The sequence below is a fragment of the Pollachius pollachius genome, assembly GCF_949987615.1.
Source record: "Pollachius pollachius genome assembly, chromosome: 1".
NCBI classification, from domain to species: domain Eukaryota; kingdom Metazoa; phylum Chordata; class Actinopteri; order Gadiformes; family Gadidae; genus Pollachius; species Pollachius pollachius.
In genome coordinates, this window is record NC_136934.1 from 16,463,725 (window position 1) to 16,485,457 (window position 21,733).

General features: G+C 43.0%; 1 protein-coding gene across 1 annotated transcript in view; it reads right to left on the reverse strand.

Moving 5' to 3' along the window:
- The window catches only part of grid2 (glutamate receptor, ionotropic, delta 2), a gene marked incomplete at both ends in the record, with an annotated part of 386,075 nt that overhangs the window by 83,790 nt on the left and 280,552 nt on the right, over positions 1–21,733 (reverse strand). The window lies entirely within an intron of this gene.

Below are 21,733 nucleotides of genomic sequence, written 5' to 3' on the forward strand. Positions count from 1 at the left end.
TAAAAGTTTTGATTTTAAGACACTCTTATCAACACCCTCATACTATAATGATTTGCAAGGGGCCATGGCATAAGTGGGATAATCCATAACATGGAGTGTGTTTATTGACAAATATTAAACCTCTGGGTTCTTAGCCTCCGCAAAAGGCATTATTTTCCACCCACCTCCTGGTGGAATATCTGTGGACTCTCTTCTTATTCCTAGTGTAACAGTTCCACATCGTTCTCCTTTTTTGTCAAAGCATTACTGTCTTTGTAACTTTCACTAGCATAGTCCTGACCGTCTCTGCACTCGCTTATTATTCATTTCCTTCTACAGTCCGGCCATGCCAACAATCACACAAAGGGCAGCGGCGAGGGCAGCGCACCACCACAACACTAAGGCGCAATCTTCTGCAGCACAGATTGGCCAGCCGCCACCCCCCCACGCCCCCGTTGGCCCCTTCAGCTGCAGACAGACAGACGCACACACACACACACACATACACACACACACACATACACACACACACACACACACACACACACACATACACACACTGAGGCCAACACAGAGAGCAAACTATACCAGGGGTGAGATGGGGATACAGAGGGACGGGGGAGGAGAAAGAGAGAGGGGTAATGAAGATTGAAAGAGGGAGTGCGAGAGTGATGGGAGAAATAACATAACCGACTTGTGAAAAAAGAGTTGTTTATCATGGATGGATGGCTGGACGGACAGACAGGCAGACCGATAAGATCGGCAGGCTCCCTGTTGTTCTATTCTGATTGTCTGTCTCCTGCTCTGACTCCTCTGCTGCCCAGATTCCTCTGCAGAGGGCCTGTGATCTGTTCACCTGGAGGGGTTAATGGACGTGCAGGCTAGGCCGGTCGAGGCGTCTCCCTTGACGCTCCTATCTCTCCATAGGAGAGATTCAGCCATTTTGAATCTGCGGTTTTGTAAGTACTGCATGTGTCCATCTCTACTTCTGTGTCACACAGCCAAAAATATACTACTGATAAAAAGGCTCTGGGTATACAAGTGAACAGAGGAGCATTGAAGCGTGCATCTGTGTGTACAGGCTGATGTGTTCATTTGCAGGCTCGTTTATTTGAGTAACCCAGTATGCAAGCACACACACACACTCACACACATAAGTACACTTTCAATGTTATACTTACACTTAGATATGTGTAAACTTACAGACTTTTGCAGTCTCTCTCTCTCTCTCTCTCTCTCTCTCTCTCTCTCTCTCTCTCTCTCACACACACACACATACATACACAACACACACACACACACACACACACACACACACACACACACACACACACACACACACACACACACACACACACACACACACAATAAACTCTTAAATCTTGAGGGACTGTTAAGGTTAATCCAACACAGCCGGAATAATCTTAATCCACTAAATCCTAGAGGGTTATGAATAATATATAAGCATATATGTAATGTGTGAATTATACATGGATATGGTGCTGGAGATTAATGTCATTAAGATTGCAATGTTTTTCCAAAACGTGGGACTTTATGGATTCTCAAATTCACTTGGAGTTTGATAAACTGCAGAACTGCTTGCGAATTAAACTTTTGCCTCTAAATGATGGAGCATGTGCTTTACCAAATTGGGCACATCAACCAATGCACTGGTCACATCCTTTTCCAAGTCTTAACAGCTCTAAATAGGATTGGCAAAATGCTGCGGCCAGGAAATAAACACTTTGGCTTCAATAAAAATGTGTATGTGTACATAATTGACTTGCTGGTTGATGTGATTGTGATTGTGGTAAACGTTGTGGTAAACGTTGTGAAGCAGTGATCTAGGAAATATATTCATATAGATTAACATATCAACCTTATCAATCAGACATTATCATGATTTAATCATCTACAAGGGTCGCTCAAGACAATCCAACTTGCAGTGGGTAAAATACAGGTTCAGTTCACACACTAAACTACCCACAAAGGGCTTAAAGGCGCTGTAAGCGATGCCGTCATCTTGGCTAACTTACTGTGCGACGTTGCAGTAAGCACTCCACTCCCTCCAGCCCAAGTCACCATAAATGCGTGTCTTGCATGCCTCATGTCTCTTTTCCCTGGCAGCCTTCTCTTCTTCTTTCTTATGTACTGCTCTTTATTTTATTTCGCTTACCATGTTTGGTTGTGTAAGCCGTTCCTGGGAGTGCAGGAATCGGTAGCTTTGCCTGCTCCACCATTGTCAGTCAACACTGAAATCCTGCTGCATGCCTGCCGGTGAACACCTATTTGTGGAGAGCTCTCTCCTGATTTGATAAAGTGGGAACAGAATACCAGAAAATGTGTTTTCTGTTGACTGCAGAGCGAGCGGACTGGGTGAGGCTTGTTACTGACCAAACACTCGATATCAGGGATGGCTGTTGGAACATAGAACTATTTAACACTTACAGTGCCTTTAATAAAATACATCATTATAAAAAACACTTTCTATTGTGTGGTGTGTTGAAGGTTATCATTGTTATTCTTGAAATTAAAAGCTGATTAGGAAATTACCCTTGCACAAACACATTTAATTACAATGTGTTTAATGTCCCACATAATACACTGCCACCACTGGGGTTAAAAACATAACACAAATCTCCCGCAGGTGAGATATGGCTTTGTTCTGTCTTGATTGGGTTTGGACTTCAGACCTATTACTCTTCTTCACAAAGACGTGGACAACAGGGCTAAATATGCAAATGAATCAACACATAACTGAACCTTTCATTGGCTTTCATCTCCATTGACACTCAACCCCAGAACATGGTAATCAGTCCTAGAAATCAAAGCCATGGCGAAGACGTGAACCTGCTTTAATTAATGGTCCAATTTCACAAAACTGAAGAGCAGTCAGCTTAGCACTTTTGTTGAGTATACACAGTGATTTAAGCTTCATAACAAACTAACCCTTCCCTCTTTAGTAGAGGGGTCCTTGTGCACAGCCAGATATAATCATATATCACAACCCGGAGCTAGCCAAGAGCAGTGGACCCATCCAGCCAGAAAAATCATTCGACCATTGTTTGACCCCCCACTGCAAGACAGCCGAGACGTTTAGCTAGCAGGAGAACCAGTCGGTGAGTCAGAGAGACAGGCAAGACGTGGGCAGACAGTAAGTATGATCTAAAGTCTCAGCTGTGATCCTGTAGAGGAGTCACTGACAGCAACACGGATCCCTAGATCTGCAGGCCCGGTGGCAGGTACCAAGGGCACAGTGTGTGTGTGTGTGTGTGTGTGTGTGTGTGTGTGTGTGTGTGTGTGTGTGTGTGTGTGTGTGTGTGTGTGTGTGTGTGTGTGTGTGTGTGTGTGTGTGATTGTGTTTGTGTGTGTGTTTGTGTGAGTGCAAGAGAGGCAATGAGAGAGGGAGAAAGAGAATGTGAGAGAGAGAGAGAGAGAGAGAGAGAGAGAGAGATAGAGAGAGAGAGAGAGAGAGAGAGAGAGAGAGAGAGAGAGAGAGATTGGTATATTGACCGTGTATGGTCAGTTGTGAAGGCCAATCTGAAGGGAACAAACACTTGGCACCCTTCAGATTCTCAGTTGTCTAACACCCCCAACACTCACATGCCCTTTCCCGGGCAGAAACACACACAAACAAACACACACACACACGCACACGCACATAGCTGTCACCCATCAATCTGCGCCTTGCCGCTCAGAGATCAGCGAGCTGTCTGAGGGCTGCTATGTCTGAAAGCTGTGGTTTGGTTGCATTAGCATATCCCTTGACCTCTCCCACCGAGCATACTGTCACTGTCATACGCTCACCACACACACACACACACACACACACACACACACACACACACACACACACACACACACAAAACCATCATCTTATTTAAGATAATAATGCATCGATCGTTGGATTAGCAGTTGACCAAACACACACGCACACACACACACACACACACACACACACACACACACACACACAGCTGATACCCATAGCTGAAACTACACTCAAAATAAATATAAAACCACCTCTTTGTGCGATAAGAAGATATTGGAGGAAAACAAGGTAGCGGGTGACTAATCTAGTGTAGAGAAGTATTTCCACCTCCTCACACTGAACAGCAGTTTGGTTTATCATTACCATTCTGGAGAGGCTCTTTCCCCCTGTGCCAGTCCCCCGCCTGCCTAAAGCCTCAACATCGACTTCATCTAAAACATACTTTAATGTGCACCGACATGGTTAGATAGGCAGTTGTTACCAAAGCCGTGTAACCAATCTTGAGAAAAACACATTTTCCCTGGATAACAACAACAACCATAAAGTCTTGTCTTCCCAGGAAGAAGTGCAATCTATTTTTGAAAAATCTGTATGATCTTTTGATTCTACTGCAGAAAGCTAGATTAACGATCAACATGTTGACTAGTCAATGATGAGTGACTTTCGGCATATTCTGGACTTGTCTGCAAGTTTTTTACTTTTTTGCGAGCTTATGTTTGATTTACTCTGGCATATACGTCTGGCCCCCCTCCTGTTCCGAATGACTAACAGCAGATCAGGCCTTGGACGGGCCAATCACAACTGTTTAACAAATATGGGGCGGGGTTTGAGCCCTATGGAATGCGTTGAGGCATTTTTATAAACAACCAAGGTGGCTGCTAATGATGTGTCACATATTTACGCTGCTCCGATTGGTTGTAGTTCTATCCAATTTTGTCCGGATACATTTTGGTGTGCCCCCATGTATTACAGCCCTTGGAAATCAAAAATGATGATATGTTACAGGCTAAAAGCGACCTTTTTCTGTTGTAAACAAAAGAAAAAAAAGGCACAGAAGTATTTGCAAAGTACATACACATACACATAACTATATAAACCTTCTTCGCACATTCCTTTTTCTTGCCTTTGGTAGGCCTACTCCACTCCCTCAGAAAGGCACTCTATTTTCGATCCTAATCATCATGATCCTCCCACCCTAATGTGTCAACCATTGTAACGGTGTTGTGTAACAGTGAACGCACGAATAACTTTGGAAGTAGCTAAGCTAAAGAAGTTGGGACGAGAGACAATAGTAGGGTTAGAGAGAGAGCGGCAGAGACAGAGAGAGAGAGAGAGCGTGAGAGAGAGAGAATGAGAGGCTACACCTAATAGCAAGCTGCGCGGGGGTCAGTTTGGGTAAACGGGCCGCTAAGCCCTGGAGGCGTTGGGTAAATACGTAGGAGAAGAGTGACGGGCTAATCCTCCAGCTCAACCGCGGTCTGGGAAGACGGGGGAGCCAGGAGACAATTTCAATAGCAGAGGTACGTCTGAGTGTGTGTGTGTGTGTGGGTGTGTGTGTGTGTGTGTGTGTGTGTGTGTGTGGGTGTGTGTGTGTGTGTGAGAGAGCTTTGTGTGGCTGAGAGACTTGCTGAGTTTACCAAAGGCCGGACCATCATGCCGGGACCTGCCTGAGCCGTGAGTTTAGCTGTTTTTTTTATTTCTGAAGGTTGAAGTGCCCCTGTTAGACCTGTTGTTACAGTCCACTGGGTGAGCTGGAAGGCGGGTCTATCAATCCATCAATACATCTGGTTGGACACTCCCAAGTGTGATGTCACTATCGGTTAGTATATCGGATAGAGTTGGCAATTAATGGCTTGGCAACACACCTAGCCTGGTCCTACCAGACTCTCGTACTTCATTTAATTTGTACAGAGAGTCTGGACCTACTCAATTGACAAACGTTAACTCACTTGAAGGCAGGTGTCTGTTGAAGTTTAAAACTATTGGATCTGCCCAGTGCCACTCTGGTCCTGCCATAACCAATCGCTAACGTTTGGCCATTGATCTCAGCCACTCCCTCTGTTCGCTGATTGGACGCAGAAGCGGAAGTACTTAGGCGGGCGGAGCCAGGCTACATCACACCTGGTTAGGGGTGTGAAGATTCACCCAGCTCACGATTCGATACACGATATTGGGTTCACGATTCGATAGTATAACGATATTTTGAACAAAACTTGAATGAAGAAAATTTCTGACTGAAAAAATATTGTCGTTCATTTTAAAGACACAAAATATGCAGAACAATGCCATTTGCCCTATATTTCCATTTCTTATGAAATTTATGATGAAGTGTATACCATGTTATATTAACATGGTATAGACTTCATCTTGTCATAAATGGCAATGAACAAGATTTTTCTTGTTTTCCTTAGTCTATTCATTTTTAAGTGCAAACTTATGTCCTTAAATAAAGTATGGAAAAAACAAGAATCTTTTTTTTGATATCGCGAACCATTTTTTCGTCTCAACAATGCATTTTGTCACGTTTTAATATCGCAATATTTCGTGGCACAAAATGTCGTCACACCCCTACACTTGGTGGATCATAAACGACCACATTTGTCCCACACAAGCTTTGTGGGACACGATCCGCCAAGGGGCCCTATTTTAACGGTCTGAAACGCAAGTGAGAAGCGCAAAACGGAAGTAGCTTTGTGGGCGGGGCTCTGCCGCTGTTGCTATTATACCGGCAGATAAATGACTCTTGCGCCAGACGCAAATATAAAAAGGGTTACCCTGAAGTAGCCTAATTACCCGTAGATGGGGTTTGGGCGTAACGTGCAATAAACCAATGAGAGTGCCATCTTCCATCCCCTTTTAGAGCCATGAGCGCATTTGAACCTGACGAGTTGATGTTTTAACAGCGCGTTTGCAGTCTCCGATGAGACAGATGCATGACCACCAGAATTTCAATCTTCAAATGGCTCAGTTTATTGCCAAATAATATGCCCTAATTCACACATGGAAAAGCGTTTTCTTCTACAACTTCCGAAATACTGTGTCCTCATGTAAATTGCGGCAAAGAAAACTTAACACACATATGATATGCGGTCCTGTGGCCGCAACTGTTGGTCTATTTAATGATATGCAGCAATACATTAACACACATCGTTTCTTACCAATATTGTATACATTATTGTTATCGACTTGTGTTCCTAATGTGCATGTTAATGTACTTTGCCATGGACTATATTATGTGTTACGTGTTTAGTTTACGTGTGTTTAAACAGATGGCTGCATACACTCACGCCTGCATTCATTCATTCTTTTTAACGCTCTCTCGCGGTAAAACAATTCTCATGATCAAATACTCATCAAACCTAAAAGTTATGGGCTTGTACACGATGTCTGTGTCAAGAAAATATGTGTTTGCTGTACGGTGTTTGCAGATGCATTGATTTAAATATAACTTATTACCACTGTATCAGCTGTTATTTCCCAAATAATTTAACCAACTTTATCATTTACCCTTAAACAAGATTTTGTTTTGGAATGCTGGGATAAAGCCTACTTTGCTCAAGTTTATCATAACTGTTATTATTATTTTAAAGCATGGCATAGCCTACTACAGTGTTCATTCATTCAGCCCCTATGGAAAAAAAAATGCAGTTCCAACCTGCCATGGTACGTCAAAATAGCAACACCAACTGCGCTATCCGCTAGTGCCCTTAGACCAGTTATATATTTTCAGTTGTGCAACTGCTTTATCGATCTGTAAGATAGCACAATGTATCATTGCGCCGGAACACGCCTCTGCTTTTCGCCGACACGCCTCTTAGGGCGCAAGTTTAGTGGTGCAGGTTTGCTGCGGGGGAAAAGCGGCTTTGCGCCGAGTGCAAACTAGCAAAGATGCATGCGTCGGTGTAGAAAGTCAATTGCGCTGGATGCAAGATAGGGCCCGTAATGTTGCTGTACCCTCATCTAGTCTGAGTACTGTTGAGTGAAGAAGGGTCTTAACAAAAGTGGATTACCCAGGCCTGGTCTAACATCTACACTGGATAGCTTGTAGTTTACATATATCTTCCCAACAGTTACAAAACTAGTCTCCCCATCCAATCCACGCATTCCTCAAAAAGACAAGAAACTATCTCTGTATGCACTTAATCTTTGGCAATGGAATAAACAGGATCCGATACCTGAACTGACCGGACAGCCTTCAGCCTATTGTAGGAAAAAAGCCATGGAAAATGTGTAAAAACCTGCTGAATAAATGGTTTGAAATTGGATTGATATAGTGGGTGTGGTCATGGGCATCCGGCCCACCGTGTGGGAAGAAGAGAGGCAGATATTTAAAGCAGCGGCCGTGTTGTGGCTGGTTTCAGATGCATCACAAGTGATTTCACTGTGAACACGATGATCCACAGCGGCAGCCAGGGAGGCAGAGTCTGGGAGCTGTAATCCCAGGTTTACACGCTGTAATGCTGCTGAATGCCTGCAGGCCTTACTGGCAGAGAGCGGAGACACAGAGAGAGAGAGAGAGAGAGAGAGAGAGAGAGAGAGAGAGAGAGAGAGAGAGAGAGAGAGAGAGAGAGAGAGAGAGAAGAGAGAGAGAGAGAGATGGATGAAGAGAGATAAAGCAAGATAGAAGGGAAGAGAGATAGATAAAGGGAAAGAGAGAGAGAAGAGAGTGGGAGAGAGAAATAGCCAAAGGAAGAGAGATGAGATGAAAGTAAGAGTGGAGCCAATAGTGGACGAGTAGGATAGTGGGACGGCAGGCGGGAGAAAGAATGCTACTAAGCTAATAGCGAAAACACACATCCAGTGGTTTTGCCTTTTGCTCATGAGGAAATCTTAACATGCCATAGCACGCTAAGATTGATTTAAATCCATTGCCAACCGAAGGCTATGGATGTGTGTGTGTGTGTGTGTGTGTGTGCGTGTGTGTGTGTGTGTGTCTTCCATCTATTATGTTCCCTCTTGCTACTGTTTCTTTATGCGTCAATGTATGAGCTTTTGGTTGGGAGTTCCTACGTCACCAGGGGAAAAAGCGACCATTGATGGTGGTGCACCCGGGAATAGTGAATCAGGAATCCATTTCAGTAATAGTCCCGTAAGTACAAGAATGATAGCCCAGCAAGTAGTCTCCCTCACGATAGAAAGGTATTTTAAGTACAGTCGTTTGTGTCCCCGTTGATGTATGCTTCTTTGTTCCATTTATTTTGCTGCAGTGTGTATTTCATCCTTTTCACATCTCTACTTTCAGTTTGCCATTGTGACATCCCTAGAGCAAGAGTAATCAGAATAACAGAGGGGTCTTAGAATCACTGCTACTTAGAGACATCTTTAATTTAGCAGAACGCACAAAGCCATCTATTACATCCAGAATGCATCGGCCTGGCTTTGCGGCTCAAAGAATCATTCTGGGCAATGTTAGATGATAAGGGATGGGATGGGGTGACATCAGGAACACTGAGAGCATTGACAAATCACAAATAATAATGATAAAGCACAGTATGACACACAATGTCAAATAAACCGTGGATTCAATCATGGATGCTTCCTAAGAAGTGTCTTTGCCAATATTTAGGTGAGCGCTACAATCAGTCTTCTAGGCTTTCTTCTTTCTTTTCTTTCCTTCTTTTTTTATCTACACAAAGGCTATGTCATATGAAAGAGACTCCAAGGAGTCCAAAAGGTACAAGCCTTATCATTTTTTTCTCGATTAACTAGATATGAAAGAATAATGTCAATACACTTCCCTAGTACAAGTGATGACACACACACACACTCACACACACACACACACACACACACACACACACACACACACACACGCACACACACACACACACACACACACAAACTTGACTGTAACACTTACTTGATTAATTTCAAACCATTTCAAACTTTATCAGATCAGCTATTCTATATTTTATCTTAAATGTCTTCAAACGTTATCACTTAGCTATTTTTTTTACTTAATTTTTTTGCAACCATTACATTTTTTTAAATGGTGTGCATGTTTACTCTGTTAACTCTGTTTATACTTTTGAACTCGGTTCAAATATTTTCACTTGATTTAAGCCATTCAACATTTCTTTACATTTTAAACTATGTTGCTTTATTAAAACAGATATGGAACCTCACTTTGCATGACAACCCTCCCTTCATTTTCTGAAGGAAATGCAGTTTGTTTAGTTCTTTTTAAGACATACAAAAACGCTGCAGGCAAATTTCACCCGTTGTTTTTATTACAAGGGGGATTTGGGTCTGACTGAGTCTATAGCACAAGACATAAAGTGATGGGTTTACAATAAACACTTATTTTGAAATACTTCTAACAATAAAGCTCTTATGGGGTTAAGCACCACCAGGAGAACTATCATTAAACTTATGTGTAATGAACTTCACAACTTCATAGTTGAAATGAGGCCCTAGTAATTATGAGAGCAATAATTGGTGGAAGCTCTTCCAATTAGCTCGGGGCCAATATTTAGTGGATGAGTGAGGAGGAGATGATTGGACTCCAGAGCAAGAAACAAACCAACAGCAATCACTCATGTGCATTGTGATTCATGTGCTCAACCTAGCCGTAGTGGTGGCTTCCTATGCCCAACTATGATGCCTCTGTGTCGCCTAAAACCTAAGTCTATCTCAAGGGTCTTCCCATATCTATCCTATGTCTAATAATCCTTCTTCTGTTTTGTCCGTAAGCATCTGTGCTTTGTCTATCTGTCCCTGCACGTTTTTCCAAATGTTCCAGTTGATCACTGATAAAATAAGTAAGCTTCACGTGTCTTGGTTCTGTGAGATTTGGCGCAAAGAACAAATCCCTCGCCAATAATTCTGGGACATCAGGTGCCTTTTAGAATCTGACAATGCTGAGTTGTGCACAAATTGACATATCCTCCATCTGATCCATGTTGTTTTCACTGTTGGCAGAAATTAAAAGGAAAGGGGAAGCACTTCCTTCCACCCACAACATACGTCTTTCTTTGGAGCAGTGCACAGAAGTTAAGGCGGCGGTATTTTTGGGCTACGCATATAACCCAGATAATTCCTCATATACATCGGCAGGCTATTCATCACAGAATTATAATTCACCCACATGGCCTTTAAGCAACAGTTAACCTTTTAGTAGCAGTATCAGTTGTCGCTTTTCTCAATTCTCTGTTAATTGGTCTTAATGTTCACTGCCCCTCTCAGAGGAAGCAGTTGATTAAGTATTTTTTTTTTTGGGGGGGGGGGTTAGTATGTTCACCCCAATCAATTTCCTCCATCTTCATTCTATTGAAATCTCACTCTCTTTCTTATTCTGAATTACAGCGCTTTCAAAGTGCTTTCTCAGCTCTACCAAACCACGCTCTGGTGCGGTCTCTACAGGGCTTCCAGGCAAATTGTATTCACCCGCCTCCATGGTTTGTGTGCCCAATGTGAGGATACAACCTTGATCCCAAACCCAGAGTCTCTCTTCAGTGTAGAGCCCCCTGCCTTTACCTTTTACAGCACAGTCACATGTGCACCGCCTCATCTGTGATTGATACCCTGTCCCTTAAGCTCCAGCCATCCATTCATCCCTCCCTTGTCCGTCCGTTCATCTGTCCATTATGTGGTCCATCGCACTGCGCAACTGAGCATCCATTCAACAGGGCGTCCGGCACTCCATGCGTTCAATCATAATCATCCTTATAGTGCATTGTGTCCATGGTGCGTATCGCTACAAGGCTCAAAACACTGTTGGTTAACAGCAACCCTAGGATACAGTGGTGGGGTCTAAGAGGAGTTTTGAATAAAGTGATCCAGTCAGCCTCCCTAATTTTTCCCATCCATTCACCATCCGTCTACCTGTCCGTCAGTCTTTTCACCCCCCTGCCCCTTGAGAAGACGAATACTACGGTCAAGAAAATGACTTCTTCTTTAGATTGCCCCTTTTCAACCCCTTTCAATAACTGGCGCCACTTATTTCCCAGTCCATGTGTCACAATGTGATTTTTTTCCTTCTATACATTTTTATACATTTGTATGCTTCTTTTTTTACCATTATGTCTATTCTGGTCGCTCCCAGTGAGCGTTCACAACAGTGAGCTCAGTAAAGACAGCTGCCAGCTGCCAACACACTGCCTTTCTGCATGCCATTCACTCTCTTTCTTTTGTCCTTTTCATCATATCATTGTTGTCTTCTCCCCTCCCTGATATTTTTGGTTCTGTAGCAACAGGCCACGCCCGTTTATGTGAGGAGGGCTGAATGCCGTCCTGATTGCGGTCCTCTCTTCATGATTCACCAAAACGAACAAAACAGTTTCACGCCTTGTGTTTGTGGGGGGATGTGTCTCCTAATATCGTAATTGGTTTTGCAAACACTGAGTCGTTGTTACATACCGTACCTCACCTCCAATAATTAGCTAACATGGCGCCCTTCATTGCCTCTTCAAATGGCACACACTCATAAAACAAACAAACAAACAAAACAGCCCCACAGCCCAGCTAGCATGCTCCTCCAACGTTGGTGTAGTTTTGTTGCTGCGAGAGCAGAGAGCTCTATGTTGAACTGGTGTGGTGTCTGGCTGCCTGGGGAACCTACCTATGCGGGGCTGGTCCAAACACAGATAAACAGTAGCATGAATTCTAGCTGTTGGCTGGAGCCTGGTGATCCAAACAATGTTTATTCTTTGTCTGTTTTTTTTCTTTTTTTGATGGCGCAGTGGATTCCCTGATGGGAGTCGTGTGAAACCAGGTAATGGTAAAATCTAAAAAAGAAAGCGATTTCCGGCCCTTCTTCTTCCGTTGTTTTTTGATCTCTCTCTCTTTTTAAATATCCTGTCTCTCTTTCTCTCTATCTGTCTCCTTTTTAGTCTGGCTCTCTTTTTTTCGTTTGGTTCTCACCCGTCGCAAACGGTAACATTATTTTAAATGGCTGGTCCTTCTCGCTCTCTCTCCATCCCTCTCTCTGGCTTTTTTGTTTGTAACTTGTCTCTCACGTACACGGACAGAACAAAACACTCTCCAAAAAAAATACAAAATAAATAAACTAAAAGTTGCTTCTGTTCTCCAGGGATAGCCTGTCAGGCTGGATCAGTGTCCAGTGTGCTATGGTTACCCTGAATAAAAACCTGCCAGCCAGTGTGTTTGTGTGTGTGTTCGGTGTGTGTCTGTTTGTGCGTGTCTGTGTGTGTTCCTTTTTGCCAGGATACTTTGACTCTGACATCAATCTGGTTTCACAGCCTGTATGATATTCAAAAGTATGAAAACTTAAATAAGAACAGACGATGCCTTACAAATATATATAGGCTCCAAAGATTATGTCTGTATGACTAGATGTGTTATCTACACAAAAACAATATTTCTGTTAGAGTGTAGACTACAAATCAAACAGAGCTGCCTGCAAGATTCTGACTTATCGCACCATGTCTCTCTCATAAAACCCTTACTGTTCACAGAAAGGGCGTTGAGTGCAAATAGTCTTTTGATGAACAAAAATAAGAAAACGGGAGGTTATCAATGGCCGTCTTCTGAATATTTTTGCCATAAAATGGCATGGAATTGCAAGCGAGAGGGATGCAGAAAAAGAGATAGAAAGGGAGAAAGCATGCCCCCATCTTCTCACTCAAATGTGTTCCACAGTCTGGTAATTTGTTATTTTTCACCAGATAATGGCATCTAGCTTGGGCCTACATAATAGCAGATTATAATCGAATGTGAGAGGCAGCAAAAAATGGATGCAGCCCAAGGAAAGATACAGAGAAAGGATAGAGGGGTTTCTGAATGGGGTCTTTGAACCGAAGATTTAGGGATTTGTGTGTGTGTGTGTGTGTGTGTGTGTGTTTATGTGTGTGTTTCTGAATGTGTGTGTGTGAGGGCGTTAAAAAGCTTATAAAAGACTAAACAGACAAAAAATGACTTGTATGAAAACCAATAGAATAGGCCATTTAAACATTGCAACACATTAATGAATTCATTAGCATCCAGAGGTAATCAAACTATCCAATGCATTGTATGCAGAACATCCCTCCCACACCATATATGTGCAAGCGTCCATATCTTCAACTGAAATAGGCTTCTGTCACATTAATGTGAGCAGACAGCCTTGCCTTTAACAACATCACATGGTTAACAAAACATACAAAGTTGTGAGTGGGATGGGGAGAATGCAAAAAGATTATAATGTCAACTGTCAACATCTGAGAGGCATCATCATACATAAATAATAAAAACAAATGTACTGCAAGGAAATGGTCAGGAACCCCAAACAAATGTGAAAAGTTTTGCGGCTTCCTCCAAAACCTTCTCTCTAAATTATGCTATCCACACATGTATTTTTCTTATCTTACTGCTTGTTGTTCTGTATCTGTTGCAGTCAACACACCACATTCTACACAAAACACACAAACACACCCAAGCACACACACACACACTCGCATAGTTTCAAGTATCAGTGGGGAGAAGATAAAAAAAGCGGTGAAAATCAATGATTCCCTTTGACTTTCTGTTAATCTTAAACCCTCTCTCGATTCCTTGTTCCCTGATTTCCCTTTCCCCCTGTCTCTCTGTCTCTCTCTCGCTCTTATGCCCCCATAGAGCCACACGTCGTCCTCTCATCTTCATCATCATCATATCAATCTTTCTCTCCCTCTAACACACACACACACACACACTTCACACCTTCTATCCCTCCATCTTTCCATCCCTCCGTCTTTCCCCCCTCCCAGCTCAACCGTAGAAGGCACACTTCATGGAGACGCAGCAGCATCAAACTAATAGGATGGAAAATAGCAGTGGAAGTATAAATCCCTTTTCCCTTTATCTTCCCAGGTGTCATCCTGCATTCTTAATTTATGGCTGAGCATCCCCCACCTACGCCCTCTCTCTCTCTCTTTTTTTCTCTTCATCTGTCTGTCTCCATATCTCTCTTGATCCTCATTGAACTTTTCAATTTAATCGGTATTCATTCGATGTCACATGTAGGCCAGCTTTGTACCTCATCCTGAAAGTTTGTTTATTCCGTTTTTATTAACAGATCCTAAAAAAAAAACAGGCTCATACCCACCATCTCTCCCCCTTTCGTTCACGTGATGGCTGCTTCATGGTAACTGTGGTATCTGCCTCCACTCACACTGCTTCACTCACACTGGGATGAGTAACTGGGGCAAAAACATCCGGAATTCCAGGGTGAGAAAATGTATTGTTTTGGACTCAAAAAGGTCACATATTTTAATGAGTGAGATTGTGTGAGTGTGTCTGTGTGTGTGAATTAGTCTGTTTATGCATGTATATGTGTATCTGTGTGTGTGTCTGTATGTGTGTCTATTTATGAGCTTATGCGTGCTTGTATGTGTGTGTGTGATCCACAGCACATGGTCATTTGCCTACAACCGTGCACATGCATGTCAGAGCTATTAGTGATGTGTTAGCGGACAGGGTCAAAATAGCAGCACCTTTAATAAATCTGTCTTAATCAGTGAGGACATGCAATGAAATGAATTGTTTCCGCAGCCGACGGCCGCATTATGGGGAGGTTCTGCAGGGGCTGTGTGACCCTTTCAAAGTCACTTAGTGTAATTTACCGCACATGTCAGGTAACACTGCAGATGGTAATTGCGACTGACCTCAATCTGAGAACATTGCACTTTATGGGCCCTATTTTAACGGTCTGAAACGCAAGTGAGAAGCAAGAACCACCCACAAGTAGCTTTGTGGGTGGTTCTATGGCGATGTCGCTATTTTACCGGCGCAAAAATGACTCTTGCGCCCGGCGCAAATCTAAAAAGGGTTGGTCTGAAGTAGCCTAATTACCCATAGGTGTGGTTTGGGCGTAATGTGCAATAAACCAATGAGAGTGCCCATCCCTTTAAGAGTCATGAACGCATTTGAACCTGACGAGTTGATATTTTGACAGCGCGTCTGCAGTCTCCGATGACATGAATTTCAAACTTCAAATGGCTCAGTTTATGGCCAAATAATATGGCCTAATTCACACACGGAATAAGGATTTCTTCCACAATTTCAGAAATACTGAGTCCTCAAATAAATTTCGCAAAGAAAACTTAACACACATATGATATGCCGTAACTGTGGTTCTATTTAATGATATAAGCAATAAATTATAAACATTGTTTCTTATCAGTATTGTATGCATTATCGTTATCGACTTGTGTTCCTAATATGCATGTGTCCCCCCTTTAATATACATTGCCATGGACTGTATTATGTGTTACGTGTTTAGTTTGCGTGTGTTTAAACAGATGGACGCACACACGTGTGCCTGCATTCATTAATTCTTTTACACATACACACACGCGTGCCCGCATTCATTCATTCTTTTTAGCACTCACTCGCGGTAAAACAATGTTTTCTCACAATGAAATACTCATCAATCCTAATAGTTATGGGCATGTACACGATGTCTGTGTCAAGAAAATATGTGTTTGCTGTACGGTGTTTGCAGATGCATTAATTTAAAAGTACAACTTATTACCGCTGTATCAGCTGTTCTTTCCCAAATAATTTACCAAGAATGTGTGGCTAGGTAGATGAGAGAAGCAAAGTGTATGCGCGAGTTGCACAAGCAACATTATGCATACGCCCTTAAAATAGCATCTGAACAACGCGCCACTGACTTTAAACCAGGTATTTCCTGGTTTGTGGCGCAAGTGGTTTCTGAAACTGCAAAATAGCACCAGGGAACGTTTGCGCCAGAACACGCCTCCTCCTTTCGCCGAACCGCCCCTTGGGGCGCAAGATCATTCCCTAATTTACCGATGCGTGGCGGTGGAGGGAAAAGAACACTCTGCGCCAGTTGCAAACTAGCAACGACACATGCGCCAGTGAGAAAGTCAATTGCGCCGGATGCAAGATAGGACCCTATGAGTCAGAGAAAGATGGCAGAGACACCATTCTCCCTTACATCTAATGGGAAAGTGTTTGTGTGTGTTTGTGTGTGTGTGTGTGTGATTGTTTCCTATGAGCGTGCCCACAAGAGAGCATGCATTGTGTGAATATGTGTGGGTGCAGGCTTTGCATTTGTAGGTGTGTATGTCTCTGTGTATGTGTGTGTTTGTGTGTGTGTGTGTGTGTTAGTGTGTGTGTGTGTGTGTGTGTGTGTGTGTGTGTGTGTGTAAAAGAGCGTCTGTTCATACGTTTTACAGAGCTTGAAGGAGAGAGCGAAAGACAGCAAGCTTAATTGATGCTCCAAGAGGAACCCATGTTTGCCTCTTTCTCTCTCCATCTCTGCAGGTGAGATACAGAGGTATGTTCACTTGAAGGAATGATGGGGACGTGCCGGTAAAGCCTCCACAGTTGCTATGGTCACCATTGCATCGATTTCATCTCAGTATTCATCCACATATGTTAGGCACTACGATATGGGGTGCGCCGGCCAAGCTCGCTCCCTGATTGGCCATATCGCCGGCAAGGCACAATGGCTGCATCTCAAATCAGAGGACGCATCCTTCGAAGGCTGCATTTGAAGACCACTTGCATTACAGTGGCGCATCAAGGCTGTCCCATTTCGAAGGTTCCTTCAAATGCGGTCGAGAAATGCAGCCTTCTTTTCCCGGATTTGAAGGGTCCACCGGCTGGATCCTTCACGGCCCAACGTATCCCAAGATTCATTGCGCGTTGGATTTTTTCAGAAATGGCGTTGTAGAGAGTAGAAGCGGCAGTTGCAGCAAATTACATATTTAATGACAAAACTATGTAAAAAAATTTTTGTTTATTGAAATAAAGTTGGGACTATTTCAAATTTGTAACTTTATTGTCAAAGTTCAATGACATTAACACAAGTCATATAACGTTCAACTAATTAACATTATATTTTATGTAATTATTCTATAACGGCTCCATATTCCTCCTCCGCCGTCCGGTTTGAACCGCAGCTGTCAGGGTTGCTAGGTGACAGGAGTGGCGTGTCGTCACGCAAGGTAAAGGGTGTTAACGGCTTGTTACGCAAAAATGCTCCGTAGGCCAGACTGTCTCTTTTAAAAACGTTTGTTCAGCCTTCACGATCTACGAAGACCACACCTTCATAGGCTGCGTCTTCCGAAGGATGCGTCCCCTGAATTGAGATAGAGCCAATGTCCCAGTGGAGTAAGCTCGATCCACATGACCTCTGACCTCTGACTGTATTATAGTAGGTGACTTCAGATGGTCATTAAGGGGAAATGGAACCCAGTCCAAACTGTCTGCTGGGACTGGAACATCTCAGCCACTGAGCAATCCTGCCCCCTCCAAAAAGAAGAATGTACTCACGGTAGTGTTGTCCGTTTCAACTGTTTTATATGGGATATTGCAAGGTTTGCAAGACAATAGTCTATAGTTGGTGGTCTTTAGAAGTCAATGCATTTGGTGCGGAGAATGTTATTTTGATGCATGGATATGTTATTCCTCAACATTCTGAAATCATTACAGTCCTGCGCGCACATTTGTTTGATATGTGAGGGTCATGGCCTACTTTTGGTTTCTCGAATCAAATATTCTCCCATGACTCACCCGCCACCATCGTACTGAGAAGGGGAATGAAGAATTACAATCAATCAATCACAATCACTTCTCCCCCTCCACTATATTCACCCTCATCTTGCGTCTCTTCTCATGCCCTGAGATATCCCACTTTACCAGTACTTTTGCTTGGCAGACATATGCATATGAATACCAATTCCCTACTTTTTTATTGATCAACCTTTCTGATTCCTGGCTCCTCTTAACACTGGCCTCGAACAACACCAGCTGTCTCTGTTTTTCTCTCTCCACCTGCCCCCTGGCCCTCCATGTTTGCCTCCCTCCCTCCCACCAGTATAACTCTAACGACGTGTACTCCTTCCTGGATCGACTCACGGCCCTCCACAACGCTAATGGAGCCATCACACACATGGCGGATCTGCTGCAGCCACAAGGCCTTGCAGCAACAGAGACTAGAGAGAGAGAGAGAGAGAGAGAGAGAGAGAGAGAGAGAGAGAGAGAGAGAGAGAGAGAGAGAGAGAGAGAGTGAGAGAGAGAGAGAGAGAGGGGGGAGAGAGAGAGAGAGAGAGAAGGGGAGGAGAGAGAGAGAGAGAGAGAGAGAGAGAGAGAGAGAGAGAGAGAGAGAGAGACAGAAAGAGAGACAGACAGACAGACAGACAGACAGACAGACAGACAGACAGACAGACAGACAGACAGAGACAGAGACTGCTATAGGCCGGGAAGTGTAATGAGGCAGAATGCCAAATCTAACACATTGTGCTGCCAATAATTGTGATTGATCCCAGGTGTGGGGTGGATGTCTGTATGCATGAGGGGGTTGAGGTTGTGCTAGTGTCTCGGTTTGGAGGTGGGGGGGAGTTGGTTGTCAAGAGATGAAAGACAAGTAGATTAATGAATAACTAAGGGATGAAGAGTCCACTGTGATGTCGTAGATACAGACGCGATCGAATACTGGGAATAAAAGAGAGACAGAAGCATAGAGAGAGAGTGAGAGAACGAGTGCAAAAAAGATATATACATAGTATATATAGATATATATAGTATATAAACAGTTAAACCCAAATTAACTTAAAATTGCCCAAACCTCCAAAGCAAACAGATACAACAAGTACTATTGTGGGGGAAATTTTAATACAACTGGATGGGGAGTTTGCATCGGCAAGTAGCAGAAGAGCAAATCTTTTTTAAATTGTTTTCCTATGAAAAAGAGGGAAAATGTCATATATGTATTCGTTTGTGGGCATGTTTCTTCTTTAAAGTCTATGAATGCTACCAATTTGATTCATGCATTGTCTACTCATTGATTTTCCATATTTGTTTTTTATCTTTTCAATGCTTTGGCAACACGTTTGTTCATTTAAATGTCATGCCAATGAAGCTTTGTTGAATTGAATTAGGGACAGAGAGAGAGGGAGGGAGGGAAGGAGGGAGGGAGGGAGGGAGAGAGACAGACAGATAGATAGAGAGAGAGAGTGAGAGAGTGACTAATAGATAATAGATGAAAAACACAAAGCGTACAAATGTTGAGATGCTGACGATAACTATTATAGGGACGGCGATACGCTTAAAGCCAAAAGACATATGCATGCATATAAACGGACGGGAACAGGAGACAGAAGGACATTGCTTTGTTTACACAGAAGAAGTGACTGGATTTAGACTGGAGTGAATCTCAATAGGTGAGACGGCTAGGGAGGGATTTTAAAGAGGAGAGAGGATTAACCAAAACCTAGAGTGATTCAGCATGGAATCAGTGCCTCCAACAGCAAGCCCATGTTCTGCTCTCGCGCACACCCACACACAGGCGTGCACGCAAACAAACACACACCCAAAGGGAATAAAGTCAGGGAGACCTAGAGGTCTAGAAACAGGAGGGGGACAGGGGACAGGAGAAAGAGAGAGAGAGAGAGAGAGAGAGAGAGAGAGAGAGAATGACATCTGCCTGCAGAATATATGAAACCAACAATATTTTATTTAAAACATAGACCGAATACCACTTCTATACAACATATGTGTGGGTTAAAACCATCAGCCATGTTTCATACAAGATGCATATGTTGTTAGAAGGACATGGGTACAAGAAAAGTACATTAGACCTCCAATTAAATAATGAGAGAGAGAGAGAGAGAGAGAGAGAGACAAAAACAGGGAGAGAGAAAGGCTACTGTCAGTCTAAAATGTTTCTTTCACGATAGGTCATTGCAAAGTAAACCTGTGCTTTCTGTGACGGGTGAGGTAGAAAATAACAAGTACATTTCACTTTAGGATTTCTGCCCTGAGCGTAGATGAAAAATACCAACACAAATTAAACAGACAAGACACTGGCTATGACAAAAATACTTGGTTAATACATTTTGTTATGTGAGGAATATTCACATTAACATCTAAATCCACATCTGCAACACCGGCCATGTCCTACCTCGGTCTTAACGCAACTACTTAAGACGCAACATGACGAATCATGTATCTCATTAAAAGTAACCCTTTCATTTCCGCATAATTTTGTCAAGAGCTCTCTGTTGTCGGAGCAAGAACAGAGGAAGAACGGAACCATTCTGTACATTTCCAGTGAATTACTCCGAACTCTCTGCAGAATTATAATCCTCGGCACACTTTCGCTTAATCCTACCAGGAAACCATCAAACGATGAACAAATGTTCTGCGCAGTTAGGGAGGCTGTGACAGGAAGACTGTATAATAGGCGTCTAGATTGCCACTAACGCAATTATGCTCTCTGATTAGGGAATTGCGTCTTAATGTAATTACAATGCTGTTTAAAGATTTATTCTGTCTGTAGCAATGTGCTGCCTTGCTGTGTTGGTGTCTCATCATGTTAGCCATAACCATAGAGCCCAATCTCCTTTGTAATCTGCAGAGACCTCTCCAATCGTCGAGGGGGGGGGGGGGGGGTGGGCAGATCAAAAAACAAACCAGCTCCTTGCTGATGCTGTTGCTCAAGCTGTACCCATGTTAACTATCTTTACAAGTGACAAACGAGTCTGAAGTCCAAGTCTGCAGGCACAGGTGATGGTTGAGGCAGCTCACGCTAGATAAAGCAAGCTCTGACAGCAGTCACGTGGGAAAATTTACTTTGAGACCCATGTTTTTTTTACAGTACACACACAAACGCACCCAGGCATGCAGGCCACCTCCAGGTCGTAATCATGAATTGTTACCAAGCGGCCGATCGATATTTCCAACTTACACTACAATGCTTTCCAAGTCAGAGCCACGCGCGCAAGACCTGTTGTTTCAGATACATCTGCACATAATACTATATTACTTCGCTGACAATGTCCTTCCACCTATTTTCCTATTTTTTTAAACTTGTGTTCTGTTTACAGAAATTATTCTTAATAAAGGATTTAAGAATGATTGTAATGATGCATATGCTATGTGAAGGCTTTACAAACATAGAATGGGGGTTGATAAAAAAAAGAACATTGTTTTTACAACTCATACATTGTTGAGTACACAGGTCACATGTTAATCTATTGAAACATTTTGGTTAAAATAAAATCACTAGAACACTGTTATTTTTAATGTGTA